We start from the raw sequence: 12,396 nt of genomic DNA on the forward strand, positions 1-12,396 counted from the left end.
GGAAAAGCTTCCTATTACAAACAGATTGTCTCCCCAGAGCAGTTACCTGGCCTACAGTGTTCAAAAGTTCATTACTGAGAATTCATGGAGTATGGGCATGGATTGGCAAAAAAAAAAAAAAAAAAGCAATATACTTTTTGTGTTATTTTCCTATTGGTTCATTCAGTTCTAAGAAAATAAGTTGAACAAAACAGGGAGTATAAAATCCAGTGCCTATTTCCCACAATAGTTGAAATCTGTAAAAAGAAAGTTCTTGAAAAAAATTAAATGAGATCATGTAGTTGTTTCAAAGTACAGGATTCTAATCATGGCACATTTGCATGCATATGTCACATAAATAAAAATGGTAGCGTTCAGCAGCAATCAGTCAGAATCAGTGTTGGATGGAAGCAGGGTATGACTGGATTGGTTTGCATTCGCAGAAGTCAGGTCCTCTCAAACATAGGTGGAGAAAGATATGTTTAAAATCTTTCAAAAACAGAGCGTTGACTCGGTACTCACAGGGGTGCTGGGTATCAGTCCTCTAAAGTCACCATTCTTGTTGTGGTGAACGCTGATTGTTTCTCGAGGGAAAAAAATTCCTAGGTATTAAGCATCTTTAGACACCGTTGGGTTTCTAGAGCTTAATCTTTATCCCTTGCTGAAAACAAACCAGTAAGCTGACGATACTGCCTAACAATAGAATAAAATTTGTCCATCTGTCATTAAGATAATTGTTATTGATTTGTCCCCTTGTAATTTTCTGCTTTTTGTTTTTCAATGTTGGCGATAAATCACACGCACAACGGGCACCGAGCCTGTATTTGTGTCTATTATGTGGTCCTGATAAGGCTGGGCAGCGTTTTTTGCCTTCCTGATGCAACTTATTGAGATTGATTGAAGCGCTTTGCTTGTCCTATCCCAAACACTGCGTAATTAATGCTTCATTATGTTAATCCATGCAAATGTGAGGGTATGTGTCTGATTGGGAGGTGAGAGAACAAAAAGGAGTTAAGAGTTCACTCCAAAGTACAAATTAATTTATTGCATTGTTAACTGCCCTCTGAAGACTGAGGGAATAGGCTTCAAGAGGAATGAAAGAAAAAAATGTGCACAATAAAAACCCAGTTCTGAGTTTTTTAGAGCTAGTGGCACAAATGATGAGCACAAGGACTTTCAGTCATATGAGAGACCTTACCTGGGGGATGATCTCAGCAGTTCACATACCTCCCTCTGGAGTAAAATTGATAGGGACAGAGAAACTAGAGACTATTTCATAAATATAAGACATTTCCATCATCCACAATCTCAGCCAATTATTTGCATATTGTCCTATGGTTCTTCCCGATCTTCACAGGTATCATTCTGATAATGTCATAGTGTGTGTTTGTATGTCTGGTCTGTGAGTTAATTATTATATGTAATATTAGACGTAACTGCAATTTCTATGGTATAAAACACTATAATGAGGGTTTGTATATTTTGATAAATTTTGTTTCACTGATTATTATTATTTTGTTTAGTTTTATTTATTATTATTTTTAATTATTAGAGGTAATTGGCTAGGAAAGGAATTATTAGAGTGTACATCTTTTTATGGCTTTAAATACACATTGCTATTTTTAAAAGCATGCTGCACTTCCAATATCTCACATAGAGACCAATAAATGGCTGCTGAACTTAATTAAGCATAGCCCTCCATTAAACTGTCATAACTCTTGAGGTTACCCATTAAGTCAAGTTGTTATATCTAATCATACCTTAATGTGAGCAAAGGGCAGTGCCCCTTTTGCCCACTAGGTGACGCTATTTTAAATACAGTTTTGGAATGGAAAGCATGCTTGCAGTTCCAGAATATGAGTTTGAGACTGGATTTTGAGTTCTAATCTAGGCAAGTCCAGGCTACATAGGACGGTCAGGCCTATATATGTATTAGACAGAAAATTGTACTATTGTCAGGAACAAAATTTTGATGAGGGAGGGGTTTAGAAACAGAGAACTCCAAACAAAATCTGAATTTGATTCCACAGTGTGAATCAACTGGGGATGGTTAGAGGAAAGGCTGTAAGATGGTCATGGCTCTTGATTCTATTGCTAATTTTTTGATTCCTTTTTATTGAGCTCTACATTTTTCTCTGCTCCCCTCCTTGCCTCTCCCCTCCCATCAACCCCCTACCAAGGTCCCCATGCTCCCAATTTACTCAGGAGATCTTTTCTTTTTCTCCTACTCATGCAGATTAGATCTATGTATGTCTCTCTTAGGGTCCTCATTGCTAATTTTATTTGCTCTCATTTCTGGTGGTGACATCAGAGTCTACAAGTGATGACGAAATGTGGTCATGCCCATTTTGCTTCTTAGTGCCTATGACCATTTTATTGCTGCAATTCAAGTTTGAGTAGCATTCGAAAAGCTAAGTTGTTGACTGTGTATTTTTATTTAATACTTGGTTTTATTTTTGAGAATTTACTATATGCATTCATGAATGTATACATACACATAAACTAATTAGTTTATTTAGTACTGTTCTTACATAAATGTATTTAGGGATGACCATTAAGTATTAAATAACCTATAGAGAAGTTCATCCCTGGAGAAAACAGTTCTATCTCTCTCAGCATCCAGTCACTGCCTGGAGTCTTTGTCTAGGAGTAGCCTGGTGAGTCTACCACATCCATGATGGTGTCCCAACTGGTATTCTCAGAACAAAGGTCTTTTTTAGGAAACTATAGAGTTAAGACTTCAAAAGTTCAGTTCCCTGTCATATATGAAAAACAGTAAGTAGCAGTATGCAACTTGGTCCTCTGGATCTTAAAAATCTACCCCCTCCTCTTCCTCCTTGAGCTTAATTATAGAGATATAGGTATTGTAGACGTCAGAAGTGCCAACCTCTGATACTGAAACAAACCTGAGAGGTAGAAATAGACTCTAAAGTCAAAGATATTTCAAAGTCAGTCTAATCACTGGGATACCTATAAGCTACAAGCCTCCGCTTCAACCTTTTTTTCTTGAACCAGCTTAATATATTATTTTAAATTAAGACATAGAGTGTGTTTATGTATTGTTCCACTTCTTTTTTTTTTCCTATGAAAGAAAATGTTTAGAAATGCTATGAGCATTTGTATAGTAGCTGTTTTCATCTTCACAGGATGCGGTCACTTGAAAATCCATTACATAATGTCAAAAAATATATATCATATGTGAGTTCCTAATTAATATAACCAAAGTGCCAACACAATCTACAAATTCCCTATTCTCTACTCTAGCCACAATAGAACTCTTAGTTGCTGATATTAGTGTTTATTGGAGATGTTGTACAAACTCGTGAACCATCTATAGTGTCACAGAAGGTCACAAAACTTGGTCCCTGAGTTGATGCGACAGGAGTTCCTTCTGATATAAGTTCAAACCTCATTCTGCCGTCATTCTTCATGGACAAAGCCAATAGTGTTATGAGCACCTGTAGAACTTCCTCCAAAGATTCACATGTCATTTTTTAGTTACTTTGAAGAATAGCAGATTGACTAAGTGGTTTTTGAACCATAGTCTCATACCTTGAGACCTGTCTCAGTTTGGTTCATTTGGTTTATATTCAGTTCTAGTTATATGTCATTTTGTGCAGCCTACAGCCATCCTTTCAAGTCACCTATAAGAGGTAGTCCAGTAAACATTGGCTTCCTATCTATGGATAAAAAGTATCTGTTAATAAGTAGCCAACACTTAGATGAATAAGAATGCAGTACAATTTTCTCTAATGCAATTTTGCCAAATCCCAAGTTGTGAAAATGCTAAATATTTCAATTTTGAAAATGTATATGCTCTATGGAATATTGAATTTTGTTAGTACCTGGTAATACTTCTTATTATTAGATAGTACACTTCTGAATCCGCATCTCCCTTTAAAATATTAATAGGTCAGGGACCTAGAAGAATCCTACTTTATACAAATCCTTATATCAGTGTAAAACAAGTTCCCCTTTCATCTCAAGGTTGGTGTGTAAAATAAATTATGAGAGCATTCACTCTGTAGAATAGGCTGAAATTAGCAAAAGGAAAAATGGATAATGTCGTATTTAACCTGCACTTGAATCTTACACTCATGTTGCTAATGTTTATTTTACTCTGAATCTTTGGCAAAAGAGGATCATATGGTGATGTACAAAAGCAGCTTCAAGTAAAAGCTATTTTAAAAATAAATCCAACCATGATACTGACTGTGTCCTGGAAATAGTGGTGTCTTGTATCCTGGTGTGTCTTTAATCTATAGATGCTGATTAATAAAGGGACTCCATCTACCTTGAGGCCTGAAGCTTGTGAGGCAAATAGAGGACTGATTCACAGGAACCATCTCAACATGTTATCATCTTGGCTTTATCTACTTTGGAATCATTGAACATGTTAAAGTTGACAAGACATTTTAATCCCCTTGAGAACACTATGGCCCAATGCTTTCTATTTGTTTAATGTGGATCTAAATGAAAGAAAGAAAATAGATTTCAGACACCATTTTTGATTTGAGGAGGTAAGAAATGGGTGTGAACATATGTTCAGGAACATATTTTCTAGGCTGTATCAAATTATTGATCCATTTGATTGTTAGGTGGCTTATTTTTTTACATATTTACCACATGGGATACACCTAGTTTTATTTAGACCCAGGAAAAGGCATAAGGAGAAAACAGGGCTGAGTACAGGCTCTCTAATAATTAGATATTTATTATCTGGCTTCTAGGGACCTCTCCCTCCCCTTCCCTTCCCTTTGTAAGTTCATATCTCATACTCAAGGTCTCTGCTCTGACAGTAGAACCACAGATTGGGCCAGGCTTGTGGAGAGAGATTCTGAGCAATCCCCTGAGCCCTCCTGGTAGATGCTCATGACAAGAGTCATTTTCTGAGCTGAATGATTTCCAAATCCACAGATCAAAAAGAAATTGCATTGCAAGCTCTTTGAGGAACATGGGTTTCTCCACTTTGTCCTTTATCCCTGATTGCAAATTTACATGACCATGAGTGGTATAAGTATTTGTACATGATGGATTTTCTAGACTCACAGTAGCCAAAAAAGGGTCTATATTAAATATATCAATTAAGATCATGTATTTTTATTTATTTTATCTCTGAACTGGTATGGCTTAAAATATTTTATGGAGTCTGTATTGTTCAAAGCATAAGAAAAGGGAACAAAATTATGTGAACAGAAATGTTAAAACAAATCCTATATTAGATTGGAACAATCTAGTTTTGTTTACTAGCAACTTTTCTTGTTTGGCTGTGATCAAAACAGTTAAAGCATCAGATCTTGTTGCCTGCACACAAAAAGAAGTTACTTATTTTTCTGATCAGTAAGATCTCAAGAGGCAGCCAGGTAAACTCTGGTTTACCTTAAATACATCGCCGCAGATACAGTAAAGCATGAAGAGATAGATACTTTCACATGCCTGTGGGATTCAACTAAATTTCGGCAAAATCCTCCTGCTGACCAAACAGCTAAAATGATGTGTAAGCCTGATCCTCACTTTACACTGTACAAGAAACCAGAGTTCCCCGTATGCAAGTGACTTTCATTGTCGTCACTTCTTTTCATATCAATAACATTCATTGCCTTTTCCATACCAAAGTGAGAACACACTTTTCATAATTTCTTCTTGTCCAGAGAGCAAAAGTCTTAGAAAGAAAAAATAGTAACTCACTTCCTCAATATTGTATAAAATTCATGCTGACTATGATTTTGAAATTGTAATCCAGACTGGCATAACACAATGTAAATCTTACACAATAAAGAACAGTATAATTCGTGTTCTCAGGGTACACATTAAGTTCGCAGATTTTCCATCTGTGGGTAAGATGAAGTCAAAAATGAGATAAGAGAGAGCTGCGCAAGAGGAAGCAGCTATACTTCTCTGGGGTCATGGGTGATGGTAGGAAACGGTTCTCACAGATGAATTATATGGATATTTACATCATGATAGAGATCATGTGTTAAACTAAATAAACTCAGCACATTTTATGCTTCTGATGTTTTTTAATATGGAAAATTGAATTTGAAATTTCTTTTGAGGATTCGGGATAATACACAGATCCCCTAAATGGTATTAGCATTTTTCTATCCTTCAAACAAACCTGGTGTTTAGTATTTTGATGTAATTTGAACTTTTACTAGTCCTGAATTGTGATACTCAGGAGATTATTACTTTGCTTTGATTCTTACAGATTTTTACTATTTTATTATTAGGGATGATGTGAGAGAAACGTATAAAAATCAAATAGGAAACATTCCTGAAAGGAGCTTGGCAGAAATTCATCTCGAATGATTTAAAACAAGATTAAACAACTTCAAGATGCTAAGTGGCATCTATGTGGCATCAGCTGTCACACAATCTTTTTTTTCTCTGGGGCTGTATGTTACCAAGGCATCTTTTGAGAGACTCGCTGAACTGTGGCAGAGAGAGAGAGAGATTATGCCGCATTTTATAATAGGAAAATGAAAGAGATTTTGCCTTCATCTTAAACTTATTTTTATGTAAGCCTAAGAACAAAGATAATTAGGATTATTTTTAAAATATTGTGAATGGCTTTTATAAGATGCTCTAAAAATAAGAGGTGTATTATATATCATTGATAATTGAAATATATTTTCCACCAAATGCCTGCTCTGTATTTTTTGGAAATTCCCTGAAAAAGAACTGTGGGATGCAGGAAATTGGACCAGAGGAATGTGTAGGTAGGAACTATTATCCTAGACTAGTGACTCATGTAACAGCCAGGGAATCTGAATGGACAGTAGGCATTACACGTTTTTTGATCATAGAATGGAATGCATGAATGGACTAATCTATTGGATAATATTGCCTTTATTCATAGTCCAGAGATTCAATGTTATTTCTAAAACCTTCAAATTTGCTACATCTATTGTCTAAAAACATGGAGGATTTGGCAGAACAGGATGCATGAAGGCAGATCAAAGTTTGGGCCCTCTTCACTATTGACATCATCATCTTCTTAGAACATGGGTCAACAGACAATATCCCAAGGTGAACCAGATGTGGCCTTTTGTCTACTTTTAATAACAACATTTTATACATTTGAAAATATTTTCTGAAAGATCAATATTTTATCCTTTATTTAGCCACTTGGTCCACTAAACCAAAATTTGTACACTGTCTAGCCATTCATAGTCAAGACTGACCACTTGTTTTCTCAGAGTGTGTAAAGGAATGTTCATACATGTTTTGTTTGGTTTTGCTAGGCAGTGATATTGAGAATATTTGTCAGTTTTTGTCTCCAAGATAATTACCTATTTTTGGGTTGTTTGCTTGTTTGTTTTTAGTGTGTTGATGTTCTTTAAAGTCTTTTCCTAAATTATTTATGGTTTTTCTCTATATACGTTTTATTTGACAATTACTTGCTAATAACTCTGAGTTAAGTGTGAGCTACTAAGAATGTGTAAAATAGACAGGTGTGCTTCATTTCTGATTTCTTGGCATCTACCTTCTCATAAAGATGAAAGTCTCAATTATATGATGTCCAATAGGGAGATGGAATACCCAGAAAAGACGATTGAAGGGCTAAGTCTGAAGATACTGTTTGTCAGAGTTTCTAACTCTCAACTGGCTCTAACCAATTATTTTAATTTTGTATGCTACAAATGTGATCACATTATATTGTATTCTGTTGCTAGGACTGTTTGTTGGTTCCCCAGATCCCCAGAAACTGTATTAATTAAATCACTGCTTGGCTTATTAGCTCTAGCTTCTTTTTGGTTAACACTTACATCATTTAACCCATTTCTAGTAATCTGTGTATGGCCATGTGGCTGTAACTTACCCGGTAAAGTTCCATCCAGAGTCTGGCGGGAGCTACATGGCTTCTTTCTGACTCTACCCTCCTTTCTCCCAGCATTCAGTTTAGTTTTTCCCACCTATCTACCCTATCAGGCCAAACCAGTTCTTTATTGACCAATGGTATTCACAGCATACAGAGGGGAGTCCCACATAAGTATTTGACTTTAAATTTATAACAACTTTGAGATATTCTTGTCAATCACTACACATAAAAAGTTAGGTGAATGCCATCAGCGTTTTTTGTTGTTTCTGTTGTTGTTGTTGTTGTTTCAAATCTCTGAGCAAGGACAGACCCTAGTTGGGAGATTTACAGGTCCTCTGTCAGCATGTCAGTGGCAGCTATCTCTGTTAAGGAGGAGAAATGAATGTTTCTCCATGCTGATGTTTGCTTCATGTATAAGACCTTTGTCATTTAAATTCACTTAGTTCATGTGCACCATGCAATACAAGTTCATCAGTCCCTTTGTGGTTTTAAGGGTAAAAAGAGTTTTTATTCTCACACCCTGGGGCTAAATACATTGAACCCGTGTAAACATTTTACAAAAAAAAAAAAAAAAAAAAAAAAAAGAGGGGGAGAGAGAGGTGGGGTCTTTTTTTTTATTGAGAAAAGGGAAAAAAAAATTTCCCCTTCCTCCCAGCCTCCCATTTCCCTCCCCCTCCTCCCACCCTTCTTCGCCTCCCCCCACTCCTCTCCCCCTCCCGCTCCAGTCCAAAGAGCAGTCAGAGTTCCTTGCCCCGTGGAAAGTCCAAGGTCTTCCCCCCTCCGTCCATGTCTAGGAAGGTGAACATCCAAACTGGCTAGGCTCCCACAAAGTCAGAACATGAAGTGGGATCAAAACCCCGTGCCATTGTCCTTGGCTTCTCATCAGCCCTCATTGTTCGCCATGTTCAGAGAGTCCGGTTTTATCCCATGCTTTTTCAGTCATAGTCCAGCTGGCCTTGGTGAGCTCCCAATAGATCAGCCCCACTGTCTCAGTGGGTGGGTGCACCCCTCTTGGTCCTGACTTCCTTGCTCATCTTCTCCCTCCTTCCGCTCCTCATTGGGACCTTGGGAGCTCAGTCCAGTGCTCCAGTGTGGGTCTCTGTCTCTATCTCCATCCTTAAGAAAATGCTGATCTCCGGGACAGTGCAAGGCTCATTGACTTTTAATGCCAAAGCTTCTGTCTCTATTATTATCATCATGAGTTTTCATCTTTGAAGTCACCATGGTCTTTGCAGAAAAAAAAAAAAAGCATTTTTTTCTGCCCAGACATGATACAGTAAATATCAAACAAAATGAGTGACGAGTGACAGTGTTTTAATGAAAACTTTTGGCCTCCATTTTTGAGAAAATTGGACTTATTATAATACAAATATTTTATCAGTTTGGGTGCCTACATCAAACATCATGCCACAGTGTCAGCCCTGAGTTCTGCTGAATGTGTAAGGTCTTCCCTGGATCTGTCAGACCTTTCAGAAATTAATCCTTCCTGTTTGTGATAGGAGTTTCCATAAGATGAACAGTTCATTTCTCATGAATCGTGAGAAACCATCCCATGCTTTGTCAGCAGCATGGCCTCTGCAGCCTTTTATCTTCAAGAGAAAAAGACCAGCCTCTATTTTATGGCTAATGAGGTGGGTTGTGGGTCTCTTGGCACTTCCATTAACTACATCTCTTTGTGTCTCATTTTCAACCCACGGGAAATGTGTCACAGATTTACTGTGAAGTAAATCTCTTCATAGAATAGATTTCTGTCTAAATTTGAGGGGTTTTGTACAAGCAGCAATAGTATAATGTATTCCTAGACTATTATGGTATACAGCTGAGTGTGTCCTAGCATTTCTGTAGCCCCTATTTTCCTTCTTTCATTGATGACTGAATTGATTCTCATCATGTAGTGCTCACATAGAAGGTTAGCAAGGAACAGACCCGCCAAAACCCCAGGTCTCTTGTCCACCTGGCATGAAAACGCTCTTTGGGAATTGACACTGCTTTTATTTTCATATAAATTGCATAACTCACTTTGGTGATTTGCTTGGTTATTAGTGGCTCTTTTGTTTTATCAGTTACTGAATCTTAACTCACCATGAACTCTACCTGCCCAATGAGTCCTATATCTGGTCATTCCTTGCTATTTCTATTGCAATAGCTTAGACCAAATCCCAGCATTTCACGTCTGTAGTATAGGAGTAACCACTTTGCCAATCTTCTTTGCTTCTCAAAACAGCAACCAATTAAATCCTTTAAAACAAGATCCCTTAAATCTGGATCTATTAAGTTTTGGAGTTTAGGTAATTCATTCTTGGGAGTATTTATTTGTTATGTTGTAAGATGTGACACAGTGTCCTTGGACTCTCCCCACTAAATGCCAGGAACAATCTTCCTGGATAAAAACCAAAAATGTTTCCAGACATTGCCAAATGTCTCTTTAAGAGCTGCTGCTGGCGCTACTGTAAAACAAAGGTAGCCAACTGGGGGACTCTTTTCTCCAGCTTTCTCCTTAGTTGTATGTAGGCCTAGGGTTGACCACACAAGATTCCTGTGTTCCATGTTATTGTGTTAGTTGGTGTTGCCCCTTGATCAGGTCCTATATAAGCAGCCATATTTATGAGATTTTTGTGAATGTAGTTGCTCTGTCATTTCTAGAGATGAAATTTCATATCCAAGTATACCCTATTCTTCCAACTTACAATCTTCCACTTTCCTCCCAAGCCTTAAGTGCTGGAGTTGTATAGTAGGGAATTAAGTTGGGATGGAATGCTACATGCTCACTTTTTCTCTGCATTTTGATCACTTGAGGTTTTCTATGATGATATCTTTGCTACAAGGGGATGTTTCCCTGAAATGTGCCCACCAAAATGGTTAGCTAATACCAAATGGTCAGTTCTGAAGTCAAATATCTATAAAAATAATCTGGTAAGGACTGAGAAAGGCATATTTACATATTTTTGGAAAATATGTATGTAACAACAACTTAAGAAAAACACAGGTTGTAGTTGTTAGTTTTTTACTCTTTTCCTGCTTGGGTGCTTTACTCTTTGGGCTTTTGGGAAAGGGGCTCACCAACCAGCCGCCAAATAAATCACACAGGGATTTATTCTTCCTTATTAATGCTCAGTTTTAGCTTGACTTGTTTCTTGCCAGCTTTTCTTACACTAAATTATCCCCAACTACTTTTTGCCTCGGGCCTTTTTCCTTTCTTACTTCTGTATTTCTGACTTTCACTCTACCTCCATTGCTGACTGGGTGACCGGGTGGCTGGCCGCTAATGTCCTCTTCTCTTCCCAGATTTCTCCTGGTATTTATATTCTCTGCCTGCCTGTTTCGCCTATGTTTTTCTTCTGCCTCACTATTGGTTCTTTATAGAACACATCAGGTGTTTTAGATAAACAAAGAATCACAGCTTCACAGGGTTAAGTAAACGCAGAAAAAAACAAAAGCAACACATGTTAACATTCCCCAACAAGTCAAAAATCTAAGAACAAGGGGAAGGGTGTATGGGAAGGATTGGAGAAATGCAGGGGAGGAAGGAAATGATGTAATTATATTCAATCTAAAAAAAAATCAGGAAAATAAAAGAACGGATTTCAGTGATCCAGTCACGGTATTCACACACACATCAGCTGCCATTCCTCCTGCTTTGAGACAGATTGATGAGCAATGCAAAGGGAGAGAAAGATAACTTACATTTGACCACAGTGGGAGGTGAAATTTCAAACACAGGGCAGATTAAGCAGGACATCAAAGTTTCCCTTTTAAGTGTTAATGTTGCACGGTTCTTGGAAATGATAACCTAGATGTCAGGCTATGCTACCTGTTGAACAGAAAGAAAAATATAATTCCATTATAATTTCTCCAGTATCACACAGCAAAATTGAGCTGAGACTTAAGAGGTTTGGCCCTGGAAGCAGAAAAGGGCTGAGAAAGTTACTCCCCACTCCCAAGTGGTTCTTATCATTTTTCTTCACCATTGGATTTAGCCAGAGGACACTGAGAGAGTCGCCTCGGGCACACTTTTTGCCCTATGGAAGCCTCAGATCTGCACAAAGCTTCCTCTGCTTTGCAGAAGACGTCCTGTGCTCTGAATTTCTGATGTGGAGCCTCTGTGTGGGTTCACTGAAAGATTTTTGCCGGGGCACTTGCTTTTGAACTGCACATCTTGTGTTTCTATTTCTGAACTTTGTTCTTGTCTTGTAAAGGGAAAAAGAAATTAGGGCCCACCATGAGAAGAACAAATGAGGTCCAGCAACCTTTCTGGGGAGATAGACACACTTGTTACATTGTGTCAGTGAACTTCCCAACGCTGAAATCACTCGCTGATTCAATCACGGTAGCATTCCAAAGGCTGTCTTCTCTATGGCTCTTGGACTAGTAAATGGGACCATAGAAATCCATAGATGTTTGATTACTTTCATTATATGCTAAGAAAAGAATTTTATAAATGGCAGACTGGCCTGATAAAATATAGTATATCAAGGTCTAGCTAAAATTCAGTTTCCTGGGCAGGCATATAGATCTCTTGTGTAGTGTACAGAAAGCTCTGGGTTTAAAACTGCTGCACTTTGGGACTGGAGAGATGATGGCTCAATGGTTAAGAG

At 37.7% G+C, this 12,396-nt stretch overlaps 1 protein-coding gene across 1 annotated transcript in view; it reads left to right on the forward strand.

The window, feature by feature from the left end:
- Nucleotides 1–12,396, forward strand: part of Dcc (DCC netrin 1 receptor) — a 1,005,453-nt gene that overhangs the window by 363,815 nt on the left and 629,242 nt on the right. The window lies entirely within an intron of this gene.

The sequence above is a fragment of the Microtus oregoni genome, unplaced genomic scaffold, assembly GCF_018167655.1.
Source record: "Microtus oregoni isolate MIOR12 unplaced genomic scaffold, Mior012 000057F_ref0000458, whole genome shotgun sequence".
In the NCBI taxonomy this organism is placed as follows: domain Eukaryota; kingdom Metazoa; phylum Chordata; class Mammalia; order Rodentia; family Cricetidae; genus Microtus; species Microtus oregoni.